This window comes from Schistocerca nitens, chromosome 5 (assembly GCF_023898315.1).
Source record: "Schistocerca nitens isolate TAMUIC-IGC-003100 chromosome 5, iqSchNite1.1, whole genome shotgun sequence".
Lineage (NCBI taxonomy): Eukaryota > Metazoa > Arthropoda > Insecta > Orthoptera > Acrididae > Schistocerca > Schistocerca nitens.
Genome location: NC_064618.1, coordinates 83959000 through 83971565, shown reverse-complemented (window position 1 = coordinate 83971565; position 12566 = coordinate 83959000). Strand labels below are relative to the sequence as shown.

Genomic DNA, 12566 nt, shown 5'->3' with positions numbered 1-12566 from the left:
CTCCTCGTTTTTCAGAGAAAAGTGCTTCGGAAGATCTTCGGTCCGGTTCTGGATGCAGATACAGGGGAATGGAGGATCAGATACAACCAAGAGTTTGAGGAACTATACCAGCAGCCCAACATAGCAGGAACTGGTTCAAATGGCTCTGAGCACTATGCGACTTAACTTCTGAGGTCATCAGTCGCCTAGAACTTAGAACTAATTAAACCTAACTAACCTAAGGACATCACACACATCCATGCCCGAGGCAGGATTCGAACCTACGACCGGAGCGGTCGCTCGGCTCCAGACTGTAGCGCCTAGAACCGCACGGCCACTCCGGCCGGCCATAGCATGAACTGTCAAAGCCAAACGAATGCAGTGGGCCGGCCATGTGGCCCGGATGGTGGATCACGGATGGCCTCGGAAGCTCCTGGATTTCACACCTACAGGAGAGAGACCGCTACGGAGACCCAAGAAGCGTTGGAGGGATGGACTCCATGAAGATTTAAACTAAGTGTCAATAGATGTGAACGGATGGCGCATAGCAGCAATGGACAGGATACAGTGGAGGAGAAAACTTTTAGATGCGTGCGGTTCACTGGGCCTGATCACGTAGTAGTAGTAGTAGTAGTGTCCTAGTTCCAGAATGATATTTGCACTCTGCAGCGGAGTGTGTGCTGATATGAAACTTCCTGGCAGATTAAAACTGTGTGCTGGACCGAGACTCGAACTCGGGACCTTTGCCTTTCGCAGGCAAGTGCTCTACCAACTGAGCTACCCAAGCACGACTCACGTTCCTTCCTCACAGGTACTGGCAGAAGTAAAGCTGTCAGGACGGGGCGTGAGTCGTGCTTGGATAGCTCAGTTGGTAGAGCACTTGCCCGCGAAAGGCAAAGGTCCCGAGTTCGAGTCTCGGTCCGGCATACAGTTTTAATCTGCCAGGAAGTTTCAGTATCCTAGCTGGTCTACGTGCTGACTCAAGTGGGAAGTAATCTGGCGCGATTCTGTGTTTCAGCACGAAACGCAAACGTCAGGCAGCGGACTGTCTGGCGTGTGGCGGCACGCGGCACAGTGAACAGTAGCAGAGACAGCAGGGAGGCGGTAGGACGCAAGCAGCCCGAGTCGCCTCCGTCGACCCGCGGTAACTTAAGCGGCAGAGTGCGTGCGCTGCGGCCAGCGGACAGACAGAGGGAGTGACGTCAGCTGTCAGCCGGCGCCTGCCCGGCCGGGGTCGACGCCCTCCGCCCGCACGCACCCCGCGGCTCCTCCTCGGCACCGCTGACAGCGTTGCTGCTGCTGCTGCTGCTGCTGCTGCTGCTGCTGCCAGGGTAAAAAGGCGGGGTGGGACCCACCGAAACGACCGGTGTGTTTGAATAACTACATCTTACACCTACATGAAGGAAAGACGAAGTTGGGTGAAGACATACCAATTTTTCATTTTCTGTACAATGTACTCTTTCACATATTTCATTATTCGTGTTTTCTCATTTCAACATAAACAGATTTCATGACTACCGTTCATGATTGTTGACTATCCCCTATCACATTGAAACTATGTACGATAAAAGAGATTATTCAGATAGTTACGCGAGACAAAAATTTAAAATGTGATACGGTAGCAGGTACACGAAAATAGTAACAACACAAAGGCTAGGTGGAAGGGATGAAAGTGGAAGCCACCTGATAGAATTTCCCACAGAGCATAATGTAATCATCGCCAGCACCTTGCTTAAGAATCACCAAAGAATAATATAAATTTGGAACAGAGCTTTCGAAACCAGATTTTACATTGTAAGGTATTTCCTGGTGCAGACGCAAACCTGGCTGAAGACTGTCAATAGCAAGAAAAGCGTTCTGAAAAAGAAAATTTGTTCACATCGAATATAAATTCTAATGGTTGGATACTATTTTACAAAGGTATTTGTGTGGAGTGCAGCCTTGTATGTAAGTGAAATGTGGACGATGAACAGTTCTGTCAAGAAGACAATGGACGCTTTCAAAAGGTGGTGATCAATAAGACTGCTGAAGATTAGATACGAGGATCGTGTGACTAAAGAAGAAGTACGGAATTAAATAGAGGAGGAAGAAAAAATGGTTCAAATGGCTCTGAGCACTATGGGACTCAACTGCTGAGGTCATTAGTCCCCTAGAACTTAGAACTAGTTAAACCTAACTAACCTAAGGACATCACAAACATCCATGCCCGAGGCAGGATTCGAACCTGCGACCGTAGCGGTCTTGCGGTTCCAGACTGCAGCGCCTTTAACCGCACGGCCACTTCGGCCGGCCAGAGGAGGAAGAGGAAATTACGGCACAACCTTGACAACAATAGGGGTTAGTTGACAGGACGTATTATGGGGCGTCAAAGAGTGAGGACAAAGGGGTTGGGTGATAGTATTCTGATAATAATCATCTGTTGAAATGCTATTTTACTATTTTATCTATTACTGTAAGCAGTGAATTTACTCTTCCATGCACTCCTCCACAAAACATTTAAACCAAAACTGAAAGCAGCTGAACACCAAATCTTTCAACCACTGTCTGACAACTACTGGATTTACTTTCAACTTTCTATAATTATCACTGGCTAGCCACACATACATACAGATATAAAGAGAACAAAAATAAACAAACATTAGTTTTCAGCATATAATTCTGCAGATTGGCAACATGTATATAAACAAACCAGACAGGAAGGGACATGAGGTGAACACACTGTAGTTACGACTTCAAATCAGACTTTTCGGTAAAACGTCTACAGCTAGTGACAGAAGAAAAAAGAGCGAACATGAAAATGTGCTTATGTTCCATAATCTAAGTTTTAGTTCAACCTCCACCTTGTGACCAGGTAAGGCGAAACGTATATGTCCGCCAAAAACTCGATTCACTGTAAGTAATCAGTCATTCACGTAAAAAAAGATGTGAACTGTTTTATAATCTGCAAGTATCACATATCAAAACAAAACTGAATCATTCTAGATTCCACCGAAGATGCCTTAAAGTAAAAGGCGAAACGCGCGTTGAATCAGTTAAGTTCACTGGATAAAGAAAAAAAAGTTTGTTACTTACCAAAGGAAATAATCAATAGCTGTAGATATTTAGTAAATTACATTTTATGACATACCAGCAAATTAGTTTCAGTTTAACTTCTCATTCCACATGCTATTAAATGCTGTTTAAAACAATTCATCTATCCCTTCTGAAAATCTGTAGTTACTTTCATATCTCGGTAGATAAACAGATTTAGGATATTTATCATGCGACGAAATACATGACTTTTCACAAGTTATCGTTTGCAAAAAAAAAAAAAAAAACATGTTTCGATTTCTTGAACCGTTTACGAAATTTGCGGTTGATACAACCACACGGTTTACGACGAGCAGGACGAAGTACCGGTCGCGCCGCGAGCAACCCGCGCGCGGTCACGGCACAGCCCGTCCGTCGACATATCATTCAATATCTCGAGAACGGTGATAGCTATCGATCTGCTCTCACCTCTAAAAACAATTTCGATATGTTGACTAAATTTCATACGTAATAATGTATTACCTAAAGTGAACTGTACGCAAAGTCCACGCAATGCGTTTTTACCCCTGCACATTCATTCAAATTTCGTGTAAAGGTTTACGTAAATGCGATACAGCAAGTAACCACGACGAATAACGAAAAGAAATTCGGTCCTTTATCGAGAGAAGATATCAGGCTGTAACATGCCCAAGAATAAAATTTTTCTACCGAATAGTTTCCTTGGAATCGGATGATAAGTATTTCATAGCTGTCGCCGGTTCCGCGCCAGCGGTTCGGCGAAAGTTCGTGTGGCCCGGGGTTCCGTACCTGACGTCACGCTCAGCACGTTCTGTGATTGGCGGCGCGCACCTGGAGCGCGGCACGCGGCAGCGGAAGCGGTTCGACATGGTCAAACCGCGACGCAGAGCCCGCCGCGCCTTCCCGCTGACGCCATTTCCATGGCAACCACGCCGCTGACGCGCGATTTTGACGCGCGGCAGCCCTAGTGGGAATCGGCCTTAAGCCGAGGAGTCGGCTGTCCACAGGTGCCAGCGTGCGGTACGACACACCTACTGCACCGACAAAACCTCCTGAAAGCTATGGTTCGAGGCAGTATTTCACGACTTCCGCAAGGCAGGTGTTGTTACATGGATGTGCATACGCCAAAAAGCGGATCATAGCAAGGGAAGCTGCTTTCGAGGAACGGTGAAGTGTTGAGCGTATTAGAACATCTCTGTGGACCACCTGACGATGCAGCTCTGAAAGTGAGAAAGCAAGTGGAAAGAGCGAAGAGAAGGTCTCGAGAAGAAACTACACAGTTATCGGAGATATAAGCGGATGAAATGGGAAATCTACATAATAAAGTTTATGACTTTGTTACAGTGATGCCTAATTCAGAATCTATGAAGAGAAAACCATGCGTCGTCGATGGAGTCAAGAGTGGGGGAACCAACAAGAGCCTAAGAACTCTTATGAAATTGATCTTCATGAAGATCTATTAAAAATGGGAGATGGGAGTAGTTTTCTTATGGAAGACGATAGATTGGAGGTGAGAATAATGATTTTCAGTGGAAACAAAGGAAAAGAAAGTTTAAAAACATGTTCCCATTTTTTTATGGATGGAACATTTAAGAGATGCAGCAAGCAGTTTGCACAGATCTACACCATACACGTAGACTTAGGAGGCCCGATTAAAGAAACAAACATTCTTCCTACTGTATTTGCACTGCTCCCTAATAAGAAGAAAGACACATATGTTCGTCTGTTACGTCTGATAAAACAGGCAGTCTCTGAGTGGTGTCCTAAACAAGTAAAGGTGGACATTGAAGCAGCTGCGACATCAGCCATTCGTCACGTTTTTCCCACAACTGAAATAAATGGATTCTATTTCCATATGAAGAAGAGTTTATGGAGAAGAACTCGAGTTCTCAGTCTAACTGAGGAGTACCGCTAGAACGAGGATTTAAGACTTCATGTCAGCATGTGTGCAGCGCTGGCATTTGTAAAACCGGAGGCCGCAAGCAATGGATGGATTGAGATTCATGCAGAAGCTTCTAACAACGGAAGGTTCTCTCAATTTTTTGACTACTTTGTGGGTAACTGGCTAGAGAATAAGGATATCGCAATAGAAATGTCGAACTGTTACGGAAAAAGGCACGGAATGCCGGACATTTGCCACACCGGACATTTGCCACACCGGACATGTGCCACACTTGCCCCTTCGCCAGGTAGCTTGAGTAGCGATCCGTCAGGTAAAGGACGCCCTTCCTCGTACTACTTCTGTCCGCTTTCAAACCGCCGTCTCCACATCATACTCGATACAACAAGTATGCAAGAGACCTTTTTCTTAGACATCTTGGCGAAATACAGACCTTCTTTTCCGAAATCGAAATATTTATAACTTTTGGGAAACGAAAGCAATTCTGACGATTATGGCAGTATGTAACTAGTTTTTCCAAGTATAAATATAGATACCTCTGTCTGTACGGTAGCTTCCTTTCACGCTTACTGATTGCGATAGAAACAGTCCATCGGCATGGGAGCAACAAGAAAGGAACGATGAAACAAGAATGCAAATGTACGCTAGTCATTTCTTTTTGATCACTGCATTTGTGCCTACTTTAATTACTACAACTGCATGCCCAAAAGACGATATCGAAAGAAGAAATGGGTATGTGAATGTGAAAAAATAAAACGACATACTCCATATTAATTTACTCTCTAAAATTCGATATCTCTTGCTGCGAAACATTAGTTAATAATACGTTCACTAAATAGAGATAAGAACATCTATGATTGACATGTCATCTAAATTCGACGTACAGTTTTAAAATGTTAAAAATAAGGAAATGAAGTAATATAGAATGCTATGCTTGTAACGCCCGTTGTTGTTCTACATTGTCTAGCTCTGGTATTTACAGGGTCACAGAGAAAGCATCCTAGGTTTTGGAGGGAAAAGCCGTAATTGTAATGATCTCCACAACAACAGAAACAAGAAGCACAACTTAAGGAAAAATAATGTAATGTGTGTTCCAGCTCACAAGCGACATTGAAGCAGGTAGTTCCTCTGAGTTAGAGTGGGCAGAGGTTATGTTAGACAACCGGAATAAATTAATAACTGGCTCCTTTTACCGACCCCCTCCCCCCCTCGTCTCAGATGAAACAGTTGCTGAACATTTCAAAGAAAACTCTAGTCTCATCGCAAATAGGTACCCTACTCATACAATTATAGTTGGCAATGACTTGAATCTACCTTCCGTATGTTGACAAAAATACATTTTCAGACCCTATTGTATATAGAAAACAACTTCCGTAATTGTTCTAAATGCTTTTTTAAAAATTATTTTGAACAATTAGTTCACGACGCCATTCAAATTGTAAATGGTTACGAAAGCACACTTGACCTCTTAGCCACAAATAATCCTGAGCATAACGACGGATACAGGGATTAGTGAACACACAGTCGTAGCGAGGCTCAATTCCGTAACAGGGAAATTCACCAAACCTAACGCGAAATATATCTATTTATAAAAGCAACTGAAAACTCGGTTGACTACTTTCTAAGAGATAGTCTCCAATCCTTTCAAACTATGTAAGTGAAGACCATATGTGGCTTCAGTTCAGAGAAATAGTATCAACAGCACTCGAGAGATTCATACCAAATAAATTAATAACAGACGGAACTGATTCCCCATGGTGCACAAAACACGACAGAAGGCTGCTGCAGGAGCACCGAAAAAGGCACGTATAATTTAGACGAGCGCAAAATCTCCAAGATTGGTGAAGTTTTACTACCGAGGCTCGAAATTTTATGCGGATTTCAATGCGAGATGCATTTAATAGTTTCCACAACGAAACCCTCTCTAGAGATGTTGCGGAAAACCCATAGAGATACTGGTCCTATGTTAAGTAAACCAGCGGAAAGGCTCAGTAAGTACCTTTACTGCGGGTCAGGCGGCGGGTGATGAGGAGGAGGAGGAGGAGGGGCAGACAAGGGACCCAATCCTTCGGAGCAGGTCAAATCGTGGCAAATGTCCGGCGTGGCAAATGTCCGCACCCCTCGCTTCTAATATGATACTGTTATTACTCAGCTTAGCCGCGAGTCGGTAAAGGATGGTATATGCGATGTACAGTATAACTGGACAGCATTTCCACCCGGAATTTGCGAGTGTAAGTCGGGCCTTCCTTGATCCGCCTCGGTGGGTCGTGTCGTCGGATTTCCTCCTACCTGTGCGTGGTGCAGCTCTCGTAAATGTCGTCCCGTGCAGATTCTTCATTGGCGCATTGGATGTCTCTGTCGGTGGAAGCTAATTACCTGAAATTGCTGTCGATTATCTTTGAGGTATCTATTTACTCGAAATTAACATTCAGAATTCCGTAATATCACTTTTATTCCTATTAGATCAATAATGAAACACTCATGTCACAAACTACTCGTAACAGACAGACAAGACAGGAAGATCTCTTAACGCCGACTGCCGACTTTGGTGCGCAGTCCGTATCTCTTACTAGTTTCGTCATAGTTCGTGGATTTCCGATCAAGTTCGTACTTATTAAAATATGCATTTGTTAATGAACGGGTGTGAATTTTAACGAGGCAAAATTATGATAAATAATTTTAAAACATCCAGAGGCTGCTCCTAGTATTCATGTTGTCATAAATGACTTTAATTATTAAATATAAATAAACAAAATCGGTGACTTTGGCGCCAAGATGGCGGTACTTCCCGTCATGTATATTTCCCAGTCTGACGCTTGTTGTTACGGTCCAGTGGCGAGCCCCACCCCACTACGCGCGAGCCGGCCCTAGTGACCGAGCGGTTCTAGGCGCTACAGTCTGGTGCCGCGCGACCGCTACGGTCGCAGGTTCGAATCCTGACTCCGGCATGGATGTGTGTGATGTCCTTAGGTTAGTTAGGTTTAAGTAGTTCTAAGTTCTAGGGGACTGATGACCTCAGCAGTTAAGTGCCATAGTGCTCAGAGCCATTTGAACCCTTTGAACTACGCGCGACATATGGTCACTCCGCCACCTAGCCAGCCAGCGTGGGAAATGCTCTCCGACTCATGGCCGGCTACGGAATATAGCACTTCCTATCGCGAATACATCAATGAGAGACAATAATTTATTAAAATTGGTAAAAAGGTCTTCCTCACGTAAGAGGCACCTTACAACTTGACTAAGTACCAGACCTGCGCTTATCACCGAAAGTGCGATCGAATGGTGGGTGTCAGCGAAGTTTGTGACTGGATTGAGCATTTGTTGATAGCGGGGACACAGCATGTCAATCTGAGTGGAGGGTCATCCAAAGCTCGTAGAAGTCAGGGGACAGCGATATGCACCTGTACAGGTGGCGGTAGTACAACATACACGAGGTATGAAAGGGCAGTGCGTTGGCGCAGCGCCGTCTGTACTCAGGTGGTTCATGTGAAAAGACTGCCGACGTAATTGCGGCCGCACGACGGGAATTACCAGACTCTGAACGCAATGTCAAGGAAAGCGTTCCTGAAGAAGAGAAATTTGTTAACATCGAGTACAGATTTAAGTGTCAGGAAGTCGTTCCTGGAAGTATTTGTATGGAGTGTAGCCATGTATGGAAGTGAAACATGGACAATAAATAGTTTAGACAAGAAGAGAATAGAAGCTTTTGAAATGTGGTGCTACAGAAGAATGTTGAAGATTAGGTGGGTAGATCATGTAACTAATGAGGAGGTATTGAATAGGATTGGGGAGAAGAGAAGTTTGTGGCACAACTTGACGAGAAGAAGGGATCGGTTGGTAGGACATGTCCTGAGGCATCAAGGGATCACAAATTTAGCATTGGAGGGCAGCGTGGAGGGTAAAAATCGTAGAGGGAGACCAAGAGATGAATACACTAAGCAGATTCAGAAGAATGTAGGTTGCAGTAGGTACTGGGAGATGAAGAAGCTTGCATAGGATAGATTAGCATGGAGTGCTGCATCAAACCAGTCTCAGGACTGAAGACGACAACAACAACAACTGGAAGATGTCCCACTTCAAACAAGATTGGAGGATGGGTGACCAGCACATTATTCATGGATATCCCGCGAAGGTCTGAATCTACACTATCCTTGCCGATGAATTGGACGAGGATATCCTCATTAGCTGCCCGCGCGTTCACCCGATTTGATGCCTCCCGATTTTTTGCTGTAGGGACGCTACAAGAGAAATGTTACATGGACGTACCAACAACCCCTGTGGATATAGAGGAGTGAATTCCCACTGAATGTGCAAACATTAGCGAAGAGACACTTAGAGAAGCAGGATTGTCGATCAGAAATAGGATTGAAATGTGTGTTGCAGCAAACGAGAGTAATTTCGATCGTTTTCTTCAGTAAAACAGGAACATTTGTGAGAGGCAAGGGGACGCACCTAAGACAAGCACCCCGACCGTGAGAGGCAAGAGGACTCTCTTCAAACAAGCACCTTGAAGTCAATAAAACACTACTACATCCACGTCGTTGTTCATGGAATAAAACACTACTACGTCCACGTCGTTGTTCATGGGTAACGCTAAATGTACGAATATTGATAAATAAACCAATGACCTGTTCCAACCGCTTTCCACTTCAGCGCCACCTGTGAAGGTAATTACACTAATAATGTAATATGGAGAATCAAGTTGGTTTGCCATGAACCACGGGTGTAGCATTACAGAATATAAGAACACCTCCCTCCTATCTTCCCGGGATCCTGTTCTGTTGGATAATTTCCTGATATATTATTATTTTCAATGGATTATAATCCATTTTGATTTGTGTCGATTACAGCGCCATCTGTCACGCAACGATAAAATTGTTCCATACAAAAGTTACATATTTTTTCCCGGATCTTCCGCAGTCGCAACAAAAATTGCGAGTTCCTATTGAAGATTTCAAAGTTTGGCACCTTCCCAGCCTCTCGGGATGGGGCAGTTGGGTCGGATGTAGTATCATATATAAGGGATTCGTAATTATTATGAAACTTCCTCGCAGGTTAAAACTGTCTGCCGGACGCAGAATAGAACTCGGTGCCTTTGCCTTACGCGAGTATGTGCTGTCGGAAGTAAAGCTGTGAGGAAAGGTCGTGAGTCGTGCTTGGGAGACAAGGTGCTGAGTTCGAGTCTCGTTCCGGCAGGCAGTTGCGCCAGGAAGCTTCATATCAGCATACACTCCCCTGCAGAGAGAAAAATTCAATCTCAGATCTTCGTCATCATTAGTAGGTTTACTCCACACGCATTAAACATTAGCGCCATTACAAACCAAAGATCACAGACGTGGAAGTTATCGACAGTGAAAATCATTATCAACGGGTGAGGTAGCATTAACTCTTTCTCCTTCCGTTTTTTGACATGGGAGAGAGCAGGTTTCCGTAAAGAATTTATAACGTTACTGCCGGTCGCTGTGGCCGAGCGGTTCTAGGCGCTTCAGTCTGGAACCGCGCGACCGCTACGGTCGCAGGTTCGAATCCTGCCTCGGGCATGGATGTGTGTGATGTCATTAGGATAGTTAGGTTTAAGAGTTGTAAGTTCTAGGGGACTGATGACCTCAGATGTTAAGTCCCATAGTACTCAGAGCCATTTGAACCATTTATAACGTTACTTGCTAGCTTAATTTGAACAGCTTCCTTAACAGCACTATCCCAGTAGCTGGAGGTGCATGCCAGAATCTCTCTATTGTTATACTCGTATTCAATAGGAGGACCAGTGCTTGCACAATGTTCTACAATGGCGGATTTGCTTGGCTGTTGTAAGCTTGTGGGCCACCTAAGCTCAGCACGTCGATCTTCCACAGTGCTCATAGTCTGACCAGAATACGACATGCCACTGCTGCAGGGAATACGGTAGACACCCTGCTTACACAAACCAAGACCATCATTTATGGAACCTAAAAGGATCCTGATCTTGGATTGCGGTTGAGAAACACACTTCAATTACATTTCCGCAAAATACAACCAATCCAGTTCAAAATGCTCCCTGCGTAAGGCAAAAGGCCGTAGATTTTGGCGCCACCTCGTTATCACCTCTCACCCAGTGCGCAGCTGGTCTATAAAACAACGTCCGAGCTGTTTTTCGCTGTAACTATTCTGACGAAAGGTGACTTCGAGATGGGCTAACTCAGGTTCGAGATGACATGGGCCCTGTGAACCAAGGTACGAAGTACTCCTTCACACTGAGGCACAACTACCATCCTGCAGATAAATGGCGTGTTCCAACGTACCATCCACCTTTCTCCTCAACAACGCCTCAGGGAATGGAAGACAGCCATCCTTTTCCACCTCTATTGTAAAACAAACATTCGGGTTCACTGAATTCACGTGTTCTAAAAAGTCGTTCAAATTCTCACTGCCATGAGACCAAACAGCAAAAGTATCGTCTATAAACAGAGTGAGTCACTAACTATTGCCACCAAGAATAACTTCGAAAGTATGATAGGAACTGAAAAGTTTGTGAGACAAAAGTTGGATGAGACAACAGGGGCCATAATATGACGCTGGTTTTTTGTTGCTAAGTAGGGTCAATATGAAGATATGAAGGTCAAATTATTGTTTTTTTAAATGGGATGCTATAGTTTCGTACTTATTTTCTGATAGTGGCTATCGAGACAAATCCGATGATGTGTAACAGTAAGGTCTTCGAAGGTCACAAATGTGGCATGAACGTCCACTTACATAAGGTGTTCGAAGTGATGACCGTTGATATCAGTGCAGTGCTGCAATTTTCTTATCATAGAGTGGTATTCCTTATCACATCGGCACTTATCGAAGCACATGCTCTGACAATTCTCTTTCTCATATCTTCAGGTGTACTTGGTACGTCTTTATAAACAATGTCTTTTACGAATCCCCACTAGAAAAAAATCAAGAGGTGTCAAGTGTGGCGAACGAGCCGGCACGACACATCTCTTCCACGCCCAATCCAACGATTTGGGAATTGTCTCTGCTACTCATTTCTAGTCATCAGTGAAAGATGTGCCGGACACCCATAGTGTTGATACTATATTCTTTTCCTTGTTCCTAAAGGTATTTCTTCCAATAACGGACCTAATGTTTCTTTCAGGAATGTGGTGCACTTTCTACCATTAAGACTTCCTTCGATGAAATAGAGGCCTATAATTCTGTCCTCCAGAATCCCCCACCATACATTCACCGACCACGGTTTTTGGTGTACAGCTTGCCGCAGCCAATATGGATTTTCAGTTGCCCAATAATGCATGTTACGCAAATTAACATTTCCATGGTTCGTGAATGTAGCTTACAAGGGGAGGCCGCCAATTGTGAAATTCAGATTCAATTCATACTGCGCATAAAAAAGCTCATGGCCAGAGGTGTAATGTGGCAAAGCACCAAGATGCACTTCTCAGCCGTTGTCGAGAAAATCGACAGTTAAAATAAACCGTTGCTGTGAAATACTCTCTACGATCATCAATTACTTACAGTGTCGTGGCGCAGCGGTAAGCGCTCGGGTTCCTAATCTGAAGGTCGCCGGATCGAATCTCGCGCCATGCAACTTTTTTTTAAAGTAATTTTTTTGGTAATTCAATGTGTGTGTGTGTGTGTGTGTGTGTGTGTGTGTGTGCAA

The 12566-nt window shown here is 44.3% G+C and overlaps 1 non-coding gene across 1 annotated transcript; it reads left to right on the top strand.

Annotated features, from left to right (window-relative positions):
• Positions 1–831: 831 nt before the first annotated feature.
• On the top strand, positions 832–906 carry Trnas-cga (transfer RNA serine (anticodon CGA)). Its single transcript has one exon. It is a non-coding gene; the product is annotated as a tRNA-Ser (tRNA).
• Positions 907–12566: the final 11660 nt, after the last annotated feature.